At 35.7% G+C, this 11,544-nt stretch overlaps 1 pseudogene; it reads left to right on the forward strand.

The window, feature by feature from the left end:
• The first annotated feature begins 1,618 nt into the window (after positions 1 to 1,618).
• Positions 1,619 to 3,046, forward strand: LOC141541257 (perilipin-3 pseudogene; annotated as a pseudogene).
• The last annotated feature ends 8,498 nt before the right edge of the window (positions 3,047 to 11,544 follow it).

Raw genomic sequence — 11,544 nt, forward strand, 5'->3', positions numbered from 1 at the left:
CCAGGACTTTCACTTTATCTTTTGCACTAACCAGCTGCCAGTTGTCTCTACCAATTGACTTTTTTATTTCATAGTTTTTATTTACCAGATATATTCATGGGTAATCTTACAACATTGTCAATTGCCAAACCCTCGTCCAACTTTTCCTCTCCTTCCCCCCCACCCCATGGCAGGTTGACCAATACATGTTAAACATGTTAAAGTATAAATTAAATACAATATATGTATACATGTCCAAACAGTTGTTTTGCTGCACAAAAAGAATCAGACTTTGAAATAGTATACAATTAGCCTGTGAAGGAAATAAAAAATGCAGGGGGACAAAAACAGAGGGACTGGGAATTCCATGTAGTAGTTCATAGTCATCTCCCAGAGTTCTTTCACAGGGTATAGCTGATTCAATTCATTACTGCTCTACTGGAGCTGATTTGGTTCATCTCATTGTTGAAGAGGGCCAGGTCCATCAGAATTGATCATCATATTGTATTGTTCTAACAGCAATTTTTCAAAGGGTGTCTGATAGTACAAGAAAAGTACAAAAAAAGAGAGTCACCCAGTGGAACTTCTCTAAGAAAATTGTTTTGGTTTTGTTTCCTTTAATGAATCGCTTCATGTAAAAGTTTCTATGTTCTTTTAAAACCTTCAAATTAATTGTTTCTTTTGGCATAATGATATTTATCTCATGTATTTACATGCTTTGTACAATCAGTTGCCAATAAAATAGTCCCCCATCTTATGTATAATATTTTGTTTCCACAAAATGGCTTCTATGAATATTTTGTTATACAGCATGTACCAAAAATCTTAGTGCAATAGTTTTTAAACTATTAAAGCTCAAACTTTAACCTGTTGATTTAATGTAGTATGTTTTTCTTGTTTACTGTACTTATATAAACTTCTTTTTTTCATACTTGAAAAGTTTGCCTATTAAAATCTTTCTTGGCTGTCATTCATTTTTTTAACAAACATTAAGTGCTACTATGTGCTAAGCACTGAGTATACAGAGAAAAAATAAATATATAAAATATAAAAAATAAAAATATAAGAGAAAATATAAAATAATTTTTACAAAGAAAAAAGCCTTTACAAAGCTTACCAATGGATGACTAATGTTTTAATATATAAGTAAATATATATGTATATGTATTTATAAAACATATGCATGTATATATACATATATACATACATACATATATATACATACATATATATACATACACATATCTATCTATCTATACACACACACACACACACACACACACACACACACACACACACACAATGAATACAAAATCATTTTGGAGAAGTTTCTAGAAACTAGGTAATCAGGGAAGGGCTAACATGGGAGGTGCTGATTGACCTGAATTTGGCAAAAAGGAATTCTAGGGAAGATGGATGTGAAAAAGGAATTAAGTCTTTGTATGGGGAGTGAGCAATCTATACAAAGGCACAAAGACAGAAAATGGAACAGAATATATAAGAAAAAGTAAGTAGATTAGTTTGGCTGGAATATAGAAGTCTGTAAAGAAATGTGTTGACGATAGATCCCAGTCCGGCCAGTCGAATTCCGCCCCTAAATCTTTGCTACTCCGTGTGGTGAGTGGTAGCTGACCATCCACGTCGACCCAAAACCGAACATTTCCCCTGGTGCCTTCTGCCTTGAAGATGTCTTCCAGTGAAATTGAGACAGGAGCCAACATTCCAGCCGCTGAAGAGCCGATGCAGCAGAGTGTAGTCAAAGAGTGGTCAGTATGACGCTTGTGAGTTCCACCTGTGACATGGTGTCTGCTGCTTATGCATCCACCAAGGAAAACCACCCTTATGTCAAGTCTGTGTGTGGTCTTGCTGAGCAAGGAGCGAAGAGTCTCGCCGCAGCTGCCGCCAGTGGGGCTCAGCCACTCCTGTCCAAACTAGAGCCTCAGATCGCATCAGCCAGCGAGTATGCTCATAAAGGACTAGACAGACTGGAAGAGAAATTGCCAATTCTTCAGCAACCAAGTGATAAGGTTATAGCTGATACTAAGGAACTTGTATCTTCCAAAGTGACTGGTGCCAAGGATGCAGTCTCCAATACGGTTTTGGGTGCCAAGGATGCAGTCTCCAATACAGTTTTGGGTGCCAAGGATGCAGTCTCCAGTACAGTTTTGGGTGCCAAGGATGCTGTGGCCACCAGAGTGACCGAGGCTGTCTATATGACCCGAGGAGTTGTCCAGAGTGGGGTCGACATGACCAAATCAATGGTGACCAGTAGTGTCAACACAGTTATGGGCTCCAAAGTAGGACAAATGGTCCTCAGTGGCATGGATACTGTGTTAGGAAAATCTGAAGAATGGGTCGACAACTACCTGCCCATGACAGATGAAGAATTAGCTAAGATTGCTACCTCTCTAGAAGGATTTGACATGGCCTCTGTCCAGCAGCAGAAGGAGCAACAAGGTTATTTCGTTCGCCTGGGCTCTCTGTCCTCCAAGCTCCACCAGCAGGCCTACCAACATTCCTTAGGTAAACTGAGGCAGACCAAGCAAAATACTCAAGAGGCCCTCCTACAGCTCTCTCAGGCCATCAGCTTGATTGAAACTGTAAAACAGGGTGGTGTTCAGAAATTGCTTGATGGCCAAGATAAACTTCATCAAATGTGGCTAAGCTGGAACCAGAAGGAACTTAAGGACTCTAGTGATGATGTTAAACCTGAGTGATGATGTTAAACCTCATACTCTTACCATGTTCCGGGATGTCACCCAATAGCTTCAGGGTAACTGCTTACAGCTTGTATCCAGTATCCAAGGCCTTCTTAGCAACATCCAGGACAAAGTACAGCAGGCTCACGCCCAGAGTGAAGAGCTTCGGGCCACCTTTTCAGGAGTCCAGTCCTTTCAGGACCTCTCCAGTACCGTCCTGGCCCAGAGTAAAGAGAGAGTTGGCAAAACCCAAGAGTCCCTGGATGAGATGATTGAATACGTTGCTCACAACACACCCCTTTCTTCCATCTGGCCAGACCTCTACTGAGTCAGACAAAACTCCAGAGAAAATGGAGACCAACTAGAGACCCCAGCCATAGCACAGACAGGGAAGGATAGAATCTTTACCCAATTTCTGAGATTCTTTATCAGAAAGCTAGACTTGTCTTTTAAACCTAACTCTTGGCAAGTGGGGTTATGATATTCTCAGCTTAAAGAAACCTGCTGACCAGTGTTGCCTATAGTTCACCCCAGTCTTGATTCTAATTAATAAGTGAGAGGGGAAATAGACCTTCCCCTCACATCTCCAGGGTCTGGATTTGAACAGAAAGTAGAAGTGTAACCTTTCTAGACCTCATCCCTGAGTAACTGGGATGTTGTGTCTGAACTGAAACCAGTAATTCATGCTTGTCTTTCCATGAACCCATCCCTACTTGTAGAAATTATACTTTACTAATTGAATCAGGTGGTATAGAGGCTAATAGACTAGTAATAACCCTTTCATAAATAGTAAGAGGTAAACTCCCTGGTTTTGGTGGGGAAGAAATGGGGAGACATAACATTTTTCTTTCTCTGCTCTACTCCTCCAACCAATATTGTAGATAATTTTTTTTTTTTTGGTACTAAACTTTATTGCCTCAAATAAATTAAAAAAAAAAAAAAGAAATGTGTTGACTAAGTCTAGAAAAGTAGATTGGAACCAGATTGCAAAGGACTTTAAATATTAAAATGAAGTTTGTATTTTATATTAGAAGCAATAGAGGGTCCCTACAATATCTTGAATGTAGGAATACCATATTTATATTTTGTTTTAGTTTGGCCGCTATGTAAAAGATAGTTTGGAGGAGGGATATTGCCATTTGTTTCATAAATGACTCAAATTTGGCTTCTTATTGGCATCTATTTTTTGTTGAGAATAGACTCAGTTTGTAAGGATATGCTATTCTGGTATACAATTGGATCTTCTTTGTTTTTTTGTAACATTTTCCAATAAGTCCTTGATATTCTTAGAAGTGCAGGGCTATTGAAAAAATTTTCCCTCTTCATGAAAGACATTTTTTGTTTAGCATAGAAATTTTGAAATTAAACCATTAGATTCTGTGGTTATTGAAGGCAATAATTGCTCTCAGGCTTTTTGTATATTTACAAATTTTGAACAAATGATTCTACTTAGTGTAGCAAATTGATAAAACACTCATTATCGGTTATGCATTAAGGCCATCATGGACATAAAGATGGAAAAAAAGCAATCCCTAGAAATGATGTTTTGGTTAAGGGAGAACTAACTGCCCAAGGGAATGTTAAGAGAACAAACAAACTGAATCATTTCTCTTTTGAGAACCAAATTGAACTTTTATTTTCACTACTATCTGACTTAGAGGGATAATTCATTCATTTTACAAATAATACTTGATTTTAACACATCCCCCACCAGGACCTAGAATAGGGTTGATTAATCCTTAGTTTTGTGAATTTTAAAAGATCTCTGCTAACTCTATATAATGAAATGGTTGACAATTTGATTGGGTGAAAATCTTTTTATGATAGATTCTAGGATTTTTTTAATGTATATATTAGGGTTCCTTAGTCTTTTGAAGCATAAAATCAGATAGGTTCTATGGTTATACTTATAGACTTGATAGTTGTGACAGACTTGGTTTTAGGTAAATAAATAATAGATCTATAGATAGACAGATACAAATACAGTTAGATATAAATAGGATACACTTTAGCCATTTGCTTTAAAGTCATTGATAATTTTAGGATTTATATACAGCCAACTTCATAAAATTATTTGAAGTCTCTTTCAAATTAATTATGTAAAACAAGATGACAAAAAGCAAAGATGGTTTATAAGGAAAGAACTAGCAGTTATCAGTTATCTGGAATACATTCATTAATGGAGCAGAGTACTTAAGAGTATTTTTGGGAACTAAAATAATAAGGAAAAAATTGAAGGCTAGATAGCTTTTCTTGATAGGAAACAGAAGAAATTCACATGTAGAAGCAAACTATCCTGAAATTCAATTCGAGGAATTCATCACATATCCTTTTATAAAGGGAATGGGAGAATAATATACAACATCTTTCACCTATTCACCTTTTGCAAAAGTCACAGAGTTTTCTTCAAATAGTCATTCTATATATTGATTCCCCTATATAAGCTGAAGGCATAACATTAAATCTTATTTCAGCATGGCCATTGTTGTATGAAGCTGTGATAATGTGACCCAAGTATATTGCTTTTAGGAGTTTGAATTTTGCCAATAACTATAACTAGAATTAGAGTGAAATGAAGAAAAAAAGTTTAATGATACAGTAGAATTTTGCCAACTTTTTGGCAAACTTTTTCTTATTTTTATCAAAAATTTCACTTTAAATCTATAGAAAACAGACCCTCCCAGCAAAAGCAAGAGGGATAGAATTTCTTTTATACATCAAGGTTATTATTATTGTTGTTGTTATTGGTGGTGGTCCTGTCTTTTTGAATAGAACTAATAACAATGTGGAATGTTGTTTTTATTTTGCATGAATTGAATTTGTTAGGTATAAATGTGCAAAATCATCAGATCCACTTTCTCTCTCATAATCATCGAAGTTCAGTGGCAGGACAAATGTCAAGATAATTGACAATGGCCTAGAGTGAAGTGGATGTCCTTGGTGTCTTCAAAGATTGACCAAGTTCTACATGCTCCATAGCTCCTGCTTTTGTTGATTTCATAGCTATTAGAATAAATTTTTTCTCATTCATCCACTCTGCCAGGGTAAATCTTCACATACTTGTAGAGAATATTCCCTTAATTTACCAACAGATTGGACACCTATTTTTTAATGAGACTTTTTTTTCTATGAAACCTTTCTTATGACATCCTCTCACATAACATTTTTAATTTTCAAGAAATAATTGTTAAATGTTTAGTTGAAAAAATAATTAGTCATGTACTTTCTTGTTATTTCAATTGTTTTGATTACAATAAAATAATTTGAATGTGTGTGGGAAAGATGCTTTATGAATATTAAATAACATATTATGTATTTTTCTCATAAAATAATCTTAGGCATATATCACTAATACCAATTTTTAATTATTAATAAAACATTTAACAATTAATTGAAATATATCCATTAATTTTATTAATGACCATTAATATAATTATGACTTTTTGCTGCTTAATGTTCTCATGCTTGTTGAGATTTTCACAAAATATTAATTACTTATTATGTTCAGGAAAAGAAAAATCCAAAGTGCTTTTATTAAATTCAATATTTAAGAAATACAAAATTATCTTTGTATTTTCTTTTGACTACAACTTCTTTACAGGATCCTATTAATAATCTTTGACCACATATTTAAACTTGAATTCTAAAAATGAATCTATAGTTTTGATAACTACAAGCTGACTATAGTATAAGTTGTCAAGACATCTTTGCATTCCTATTTACTTATTTATTCAACCAACAAATACTTATATACAAGCTAGTCTGTGAAACATTTAGAGACAGTGAAACAATGGGTGGGTTTCTGGCCTTAAGTTCAAGTAGATATAGGTTCAAATCCTATTTCTCATACTTAATATTTAACCCTAAGTCACTTAAACTCTCAGTTACCACACATACTACTCTAAATGCAGAAAAATTTTGTTTTTTAATTTAATGTCATTGATGGAAAAAATTCTTGTCAGGAGTTTTATAAACCAATGAAATCATAAATCTGGCTCAAAAATAGATGACTGGCTGGCTAGCTGGATAAAGAAATAGGTATGTAGGCTGAGGATGGATATTTCCAGATGCTCTGCTCATATCATGATAAAATATTACTTTTTTCTATTCAAAAAGCATTAGTAAGCATCATATGTAATGGGGATAAACTGGAACCATTCCCAATAAGATGAGTTGTTAGGATTCTTACATGATACTTATGTACTTTTCTTAGTTCATACTTTTAAAGGAATTTATACCTTTGAAGGAGTTTGCTTATTGGTCCACACATTAAACTTCATACCTTTAGAGAGCAAATAAAAGGACAATCCCACTTTCTGGGAGGAGATTCGAAGTCAGGATTCAGTCAAGGGGAGAACTTCAGGGAAGCTCGAGGAGATTCAGAGAGCCAGGATTTCAGTGAGGAGAGTCACAAGTCCAGGAGATTCACAAGTGTAAAGGAAAAGCCTGTTCATGGACTGCCAGGAGATTCAGAATTAGGATTGACTTCTGGAAGATTCACAAGGCAGAAACCCACAATCCCATACTCTTGAAGGTCGAGTCAAATTCATTCCCATGTCTATCTTTATGCTGGCTGAAGAGATTGGGAAGACGAGAGGCTGGAGGCTGAAGGACAAAACTTTGGATTTGGACAAGAGCTCTCAGGGAATCAAGGAGAAAGGAAGGCCTCAAGAAAACTAGCCGAGCCCCAAGTAAAGGAGATAAGATTTGGAAAGGGACAGTAAAGGACTTTAACTCCTGGCTGGATTTGGGATTATTGAACTGAATTGAAACTAAGGATGCCTCCAGAAGTTCTCCAAGAAACCTCCTCCCAGAGAATGATTACAATTTAGAGAAACAGAACATCATATTTTGGCACCCAAATATGGGATAGACACAATCCTGATTCCAGTGGAAAAGGCTCAGATCCAGATCTCAGTGGAAAAGCCTCTGATCTTAATCCAGTGGAAAAGTCTCTTTGACCCAGAAATTAGGGTGAGTAACAAGGAAACATTGTTAGAGAGCTAAAGTAGAATTTCAGTGAAATGGGGCATATTTTTAGAAAACAGCCTTCTGTTTCTGTTCAAGGAAAATGTTTAGAGAGCATTGTCAAAGCTATGAAAAGTCAAGGATTGATTATAATTTTGGAGGAGATCACTGAATTTTCAAAACCTGTGCACTTCATATGTCCTTGTTTTTCTATAGAAAAAGAATTGGATCTAGATAAGTGGGAATTAGTAGGAGAGCAACTAGGTGAATACTACAATTCCAATCCAAACTCAATTCCAAAGATACATTTCATATATACAATTTAATACAAGTGGCTTTAAAAAGTGTGAGATTAAAGAAAAGGAAGAAAGAACAGGAGGGAGAGGAGTCAACTAAATTAAGTGAAAAGGATGCAGAATCAGATAAGAATTCACAGCGGGAGAAATGAAGTAATTCCATATCCCTGACTTACCTCCCTCAATCAACCCTTCATGGGTAGAGGAAGAAGGAGGAGGGGAAGAGGCAGTGACACAAATAGAATCACCTATTAAGCAGTCTATGACAAGATTAGAAAAAGCATTATTTAAGGCAAAAAATGAAGGAGAGGGTCCCTCCTGGTAAGGGACTTCTAGAGAAACTTGTTGATGTTTTCAATGTGGAAAACTTGGGACATCTAAGAGCCCAATATAGATATGGAGATAGAGTGAGAAGACAGGATGAGAGAAGACCTAAAATGCGATGTCCAAAAAGTCACAAAGTCTTCCACTGGGCCTCAGAATGTAGATTGACCCAGGGAAATGATAGGCGGAGCCCAGGTCCAAGATATCAATCAAAAGATAGGTGGGGCATGATGGCAGCTGAGGTTACACTCAGAGAGCCTTTAGACGTCAGGAGTCTGACATGATCAACCAAAAGAAAAACAATCAGATGGCAGAAAGGGATTGCAATTGCAGAGAATACAGGTTTTTTAAACCAACAGGGCAGTGTCCAGTGCAAACAACCCCAATGTAATTGCCAGATCATGAGAAGATATAAAAAGTGATAAATAGAAGGAAATTAGATAGGTTAACTGCCTGGGAGAGAGGGTTTGCTTGTATTTCTTCAGATGGAGACGGAATTAGATGGGTGCCAGCTAATTGTATTTGCCTTGTCCATCAGAGAGAGACAGAAAAAGAGAAAAATCTGGGAACAAAGGAGAAGATCTAAGAAACATCTGAAACTGAAAGAGCATGACTGATGATAAAGACTGTTGAAGGACTTGAAAACCAGCAGGGATCATTGGATTCCTTGAGATGAAAAATTGTTGATGAGACTATTGCAGGACTTCAAAACTTACAGGAATTATTGGCTTCCTGGCACATGAACTAATGGATAATAGATTCCTTTTGGACTATTTCTAGGACTTATGGATATGTTCCTCATGTGTTATGTTACAATGTGCTTATGTAACTTATGTAATTATGTGTAATACCTCCCATATTGATGGATTTATGTTTACCTGTTTTAAGGTCTTGACCACCCTATGTTCTAAATCAAAGGAAAAGGAGAGATGTTAGGATTCTTACAAGGTACTTATGTATTTAGTTCACACCTTTAAAGGAGTTCAAACCTTTAAAGAAGTTTATACCTTTAAAGGAGTTCACACCTTTAAAGGAGTTCACTCATTGGTCCACACATTAAACTTCATACCTTTAGAGAGCATATATAAGGACAATCCCACTCTCTGAGAGGAGATTCGAAGTCAGGATTCAGTCAAGGGGAGAACTTCAGGGAAGCTCGAGGAGATTCAAAGAGCCAGGATTTCAGTGAGGAGAGTCACAAATCCAGGAGTTTCACAAGTCTAAAGGAAAAGCCTGCTCATAAACTTAAAGGAGATTCAGAACTAGGATTGACTTCTGGGAGATTCACAAAGCAGAAACCCACAATCCCACACTCTTGGAGGCAGAGTCTGAAGGACAAACCTTTGGATTTGGACAAGAGCTCTCTGGGAATCAAGGAGAGAGGAAGGTCTCCAGAAAACTAGCCAAGCCCCAAGTGAAGGAGATAAGATTAGGAAAGAGACAGTAAAAGATTTTAACTCCTGGCTGGCTTTGGGATTATTGAACTGAATTGAAACTAATGCTGCCTCCAGAAGCTCCCCAAGAAATCTCCTTCCAGAGAACGATTAGAACTTAGAGAAAGAGAACATTATAATCAGGAATGAAACAAGTTTGCCCACTATCACCATTACTGTTCAATATTGTATTAGAAATGCTACCTTCAGCAATAAGAAATGAAAAAGAGATTAAATGAATTAGAGCAGGTAATGAGGAAACCAAATTATCACTCTTTGCAGATGATATGATGCTATACTTAGAGAACTGCAGAGAATCTACTAAAAAGCTATTAGAAATAATCCACAACTTTAGCAAACTTGCAGAATACAACTATTGTCCACATAAATCATCAGCATTTTTATACATCACTAACAAAATCCAACAGCAAGAGATACAAAGAGAAATTCCATTTAAAATAATTGTCAAATATAAAAGGGAAAGTCAGGAACTATATGAGCAAAACTACAAAACACTTTCCACACAAATAGTTCTAAAAAATTTGAAAAATATTAAGTGATCTTGGATAGTTTAAATGAATATAATAAAGATGACAATACTATCTAAACTATTCTATTTATTTAGTGCTATATCAATCAAACTCCCAGGAAACTATCTTACTGACCTAGAAAAAATAACAGCAAAATTCATCTGGAAGAATAAAAGGTCAAGACTTTCAAGGGAACTAATGAAAAATCAAATGAAGGTGGCTTAGCTGTACCAGATCTAAATCCGTATTATAAAGCAAAAGTCATCAAAACCATGTGGTATTGGCTAAGAAATAACTACTTTATCAGTGGAATAGGTTAGGCTCACAGTTCAAAATAGTCAATGATTATAGCAAACTAGTGTTTGACAAACCCAAAGATCTCAGGATAAGAATTCACTATTTGACAAAATTCTGGGAAAATTGGAAATTCGTTTATGGCATAAACTAGGCATTGATCCACACTTAACATCATACACCAAGATAAGGTCAAAATGGGTTTGTAATCTAGGCATAAAGAATGAGAATAGAAATAAATTAGAACATAGGATAGTTTACCTCTCAGAGCTGTGGAGGAGGAAGAAATTTGTGAACAAAGAAGAACTAAAGATCATTATTGATCACAACCTAGAAAATTTTGATTATATTAAGTTAAAAAGTTTTTGTAAAAACAAAACTAATGCAGACAAGATTAGAAGGGAACCAATAACCTGGGAACACATTTTTTATATTCAAAGGTTCTGATAAAGGGCTCATTTTTAAAATACATAGAGAATTGATTCAAATTTATAAGAAATCAACCCATTCTGCAATTGATAAATAGTTAAACGATATGAATAATTTTCAGATGAAGAAATTGAAACTATTTATAGTCATATGAAAAGGTGCTCCAAATCATTATTGATCAGATATATGCAAATTAAGACAACTCTGAGATACCACTACACATCTCTCAGACTGGCTAAGATGACAGAAAAAGATAATGATGAATATTGGAGGGCATGTAGGAAAACTGGAACACTGATACTTTTTTGGTGGAATTGTAAACAAATCCAAACATTCTGGGTTACTACTGGGCTTATATCCCAAAGAGATCTTAAAGAAGGGAAAGGGTCCCAAGTGTGCAAAATGTTTGTGGCTGCACTTTTTGTAGAGGCTAGAAACTGGAAATTGAATGGATGCCCATCAATTGTAGAATGGCTGAATAAATTGTGGAATATGAATGTTATGGAATGTTATTGTTATGTAAAGGGACAACCAGCAGGATGAGTTTGGGGAGGCCTGGAGTGGCTTACATGAATTAATGCTAAGTGAAATA

Source organism: Sminthopsis crassicaudata, chromosome 4 (genome assembly GCF_048593235.1).
Source record: "Sminthopsis crassicaudata isolate SCR6 chromosome 4, ASM4859323v1, whole genome shotgun sequence".
In the NCBI taxonomy this organism is placed as follows: Eukaryota; Metazoa; Chordata; class Mammalia; order Dasyuromorphia; family Dasyuridae; genus Sminthopsis; species Sminthopsis crassicaudata.